The following is a 4,124-nucleotide window of genomic DNA, read 5'->3' on the forward strand; positions in this document are numbered from 1 at the left end:
AGGAGGGGCCACGCGGGACCGTCACCTGTGGGCGCGTCCTGCGTGGCAGCTGCCTGCCCGCCGGCCCCTCGGTCCGCTGCCCGTTGCTTTGCCCAGAGACACCAGTGATGCCCTCACCCCGCCCCCCTCCGCCCCAGATCTCTTCCGCGCATCTCGGTCTGCAAACCTGTGTGGCCCCGTGTGGGTCGGGCCAGGTGCTCTCCGCGCGGCCGGCCGCCGGGGTGGCCGCGGCTCCGCGTCCGCCAGAGGGCGCCCCGGCCCCCGCAAAGGGCGTGCACTTCGTGCCTGGACGGCCGGCCCTGCAAACGCTACCGCGCTGAGGTCCGCGGGAACGTGGCCGCGTGGCTGGGGCCTGCAGAGGCACAGACAAGGGGTCAGGGGTCAGGCCAGAGGATGAAAGCCCAGCAGAGGGGCGTTTCTGGATAGCACTTTAGGCCCAAGACCTCTTGAATGTAGGGGCTGGGGAGCTAGGGGCCCTGTCTGGGTAGCCCAGTGGTTAAGCATCGGGCTGCTAGATCTGTGATTCTGGACTAAAGACCTGGCAGTTGGCCCCTGCATGGATCTCACTACCTAGAAAACCCTGTGGGGGCAGATCTAGTTCATTTTAGAGGGCTCTTAACCAGACTGCAACTGTCCAAAGGCAGAGGAGTGAGCTCAAAGATTACTTCCCTCATGGTCAAGTTTGGTTGGTTTGGGTTCAGAGAACTCCCAACCAGCTTTTTGAAAGGCAGAGCTTTTGCAATCTGCCCCCACCCCCCACCCCAACTGACAACAGGGCTCAGGACACCGGAAGGCAGCCAGGTGGATCTCTAGTGGCTGTCCTATGCAGGGGAGCAGCAGCTATGTTGTGGACAATGTCTTACTCTCTCCCCAGAGTCACAGGACCGAGGGCGATGCAGTGGGAAGGAGGGGACAAGGCTGACAACAGGGAGCCCCAGGGTTCTTGGAGAGTGGGCAGGCACCTCGCTGCCTCTGCTACCTTGTGTGCCCCTCAGCCTCTCCCCAGAGATGTCAGGCAGTTGAGAGATTGGAGAAGAGCACCCATGCTTTGGAGGACTTCGGTTTTGTCCCCTGTGAAATAGGAAATCCTAACTTCTTCCCCTCTTCCCATCAGAGACCCGTGATTCAAGCAACATCCTACATGTCAAGGTGTAGCAGAAGCAGAAGCAATTCCTTCCAGTTCCCCCTTTGGGCAGGAGGAAGGAGATCTTTCCTGCTATGGGGTCTACAGGGCAGGAAGTTGGTTTATCCAAATCAGTCAGCAGATACTTCCTGGGCTCTAACTTTGTAGCAGGGAGAAAGATGGGGCTTTCTGCTCCCATAAAGAGTTACAGTCTCGGAAACTCACAGGGGCAGTTCCGCTGTCTTCTTAGGGTTCCCATGAGTCAGTATTGACTGGATGCAGTGGGAACTTTATAGGCAAACTCACTGTCCCCGAGTTGATTCTGACACTTAGTAACCCTCGTGGACAGAGTGCCTGCCCCAGTGGATTTCCAAGGCTACGACTCTTTAAAGCCGGTCTCCTGGCTTTCTTTTCTCAAAGCATAACCGGGGCTGGTGGCATAGAGGTTTACGCATTGGGCTGCTAATCTTAAGGTCAGCAGTTCAAAACCGCCAGCCGCTCTGTGGAAGAGACATGAGGTTTTCTACTCCCATCAAGAGTTACAGTCTCAGAAACCCGCAGGGGCCAGTTCTAGCTTGTCCTATAGGGTCTCGGCGAGTCAGATCACCTCCGTACCGTACTGTGAGTTTGTACTGTGTAGCAAGCATCCCTGGTGGTGCAGATGGTTGTGCACTGGCTACCCGCCCAGAGGTGCCTTGGAAGAAAGGCCTGCCTATCTGCTTCCCCAAATCAGCCAAGGCAAACCCTCAGGAGCCTAGTCCCACTGCGACACACTGGGCACCAGGGGTCAAAGCCCATGCAGCTTTTTCTTCCGTGAACTCAGTAGCACTGGGCTGGGCATGAAGAGATGAATCGGACCCAGTGTTTGCCCTCTAAATGCGGGCAGTCCCAGGAAAGGGACTCGCCCTTCCTCTAGGATCAGGAACCTCCGAGGGCTGCCCATTTGTGTCCATTGAGACTGCCCAGTGAAAGTCCACTTCTGTGCTTAGCAGCCTGGAGGCTGACGCAGATGGAATGGCCCCTGGAGTTAATGGAGGCGAGGTGGGAGAGTGCTTTGTAAGTTACACTGCTCTGACACAGCCAGTTCATTCATGCATTTATTCCACCGGCCTCCTGGAACACAGCCTCTGCTGGGAGCAGGCCCCAGTGCTGGGAGGCACCAGGAAGCCATGGGCATCACTAGTGTCCCCTGGAATGACAGTCCTGTGAGAGTTCATTTTTTAAGGTGGGGGTGAGGGTGCGTAGAGAATCCAGTCTGGTCCATGAAATATACCTCTGAAACAGGTCAGTCCCAGTGCCCAACCTCCTGGGGCCTAAGGGAACCCGAGTTCAGTGACTTGCATGGTTGGCTGGGAGCTTAGAGGGGGTCCCAGCCAGCAGCGAGGACCCGGCAGGGCCAGCAGGGGAAGGTCTGCATGGACTGGAGAAGGTTCTGGAAGGACAGGGCAGGTGGTGGGAGGTAGGCTGGGACCAGATAAACCCAAGCCAAACTCACTGGTCGGTTGAGTTGATATGCCGACTCACAGCAACCAGATAAGATGGGGTAGAACTGCCTGGTGAATTTCTGAGACTAACAAACACTTAATGTGGAGAGAAAGCCCAACCCATTTCGTTGAAAATCATAGGTCATTGTCTCAAACTTATAGGGAGCCCTGGTGGTGTAGTGAGTTACACATTGGGCTGCTAAATTCAAGGTCAGCAGTTCAAATCCACCCGCTGCCCCGAGGGAGACCAGTGAGGCTTTCTGCTCTCCTTAAGATCTACAGCCTTGGAAACCCATGGGGACTGCTCTACTCTGTCCTGCAGCGTTGCTGTGAGTCGGAATTGACCGGATGGCAGTGTGAGCTGTCTTGGGGACTCAGTGAGCTGAGACATGCAGAGTACTCTGGACCTGGACTGTGCCTCACCTACTGTAAGTGCTCAGTGGGGTTTCCTCTGGTGTTATTTGAAGACTCGGGGAGATTTGGGGGCTGAGAGGGGAGATTTGGGGGCTGGGAGGTGCGAGGAGGAGAGAGCTGGGTGTATTTTGTGTCTGTCTTGGGGAACATTCCCAAAAGGCTGCTTGGCTTCCCACAGCCCTTACAACAACGGGCACCAAGTTTTCTATCTCTCTGGTCATTCCGGATGCCTAGGGGAAGAATCCAAAGTCCCCTGCCTGGCCTTCACACTCCCTTCTTCCACTGTTCCAGGCTGTCTTCCTTCTGGGCGGAGTGCTAGGATTCCAGCTGCCCAAAGAGTCAGCTTCCCCCAGGGCTGCTCCTACTCCCTCCTAGGACTCCATTTCCCCCACCCTACCCCCACCCCTACTCCACCAGCAAAAAAATAGCCTGGTGGGCAGGGAGGGTATCTTTCTTTCCCTCTCTTTGTAATGCTGAATGCAGAGAACAAACTCAGCCAGTGGAAAGGGAAGATCATCCCTGGTTCCTGTCTCTTTCAGATAATCCGGCCTTCCTTCAGGGCTCTAGGCTCCTGCTAGATGGGATACAGGATGTGGGTAAGGGAAGCACCAGGGATTATTGGGTTAGCTAATCTGGAGACAAAGAGAAAGGGAGAGTCAACGTTGCTGGGAAGGGGGCGGCGCCACCTGGGTTGGTGTAGGGCTTTCTTCCAGCGACCCCAGGGGAAGCAAAGCCTGCTGGCTTCCTTATCTGCTGCTTTCCTGCCTAAGGGGATTGTAGAAGGCTCCCTGCTTTCCCTAGTCCTCCCTCCTCAGTCAGTTTCTCTGAAGTCAGTCCCGTTTCCAGGCAAAGGTGCTTGGTCATAAAGATAAAGGAGAGTCATTCGCGGAGGGGAAGCTGGTGTGGTTTTGTTTGCCTTCAGGGCTTCTGCTTACTCAAGCCCACGTCAAGCGTCAAGCCCTCCTCGAGCCCCGGTGGAGGAATCCCTGGGTGCCAGCTCCTGGGGAGAGGGCCCTGGAACTGGGGGTAAGGTTGGGGGGTAGGCCACAAGTCTGTGAACATAGATGGTCACTGGCTCTCCAGCCAGACTGGGAGTGGACACC

This window comes from Echinops telfairi, unplaced genomic scaffold, assembly GCF_000313985.2.
Source record: "Echinops telfairi isolate 266 unplaced genomic scaffold, ASM31398v2 ScPeMD7_7458;HRSCAF=8496, whole genome shotgun sequence".
NCBI classification, from domain to species: Eukaryota; Metazoa; Chordata; class Mammalia; order Afrosoricida; family Tenrecidae; genus Echinops; species Echinops telfairi.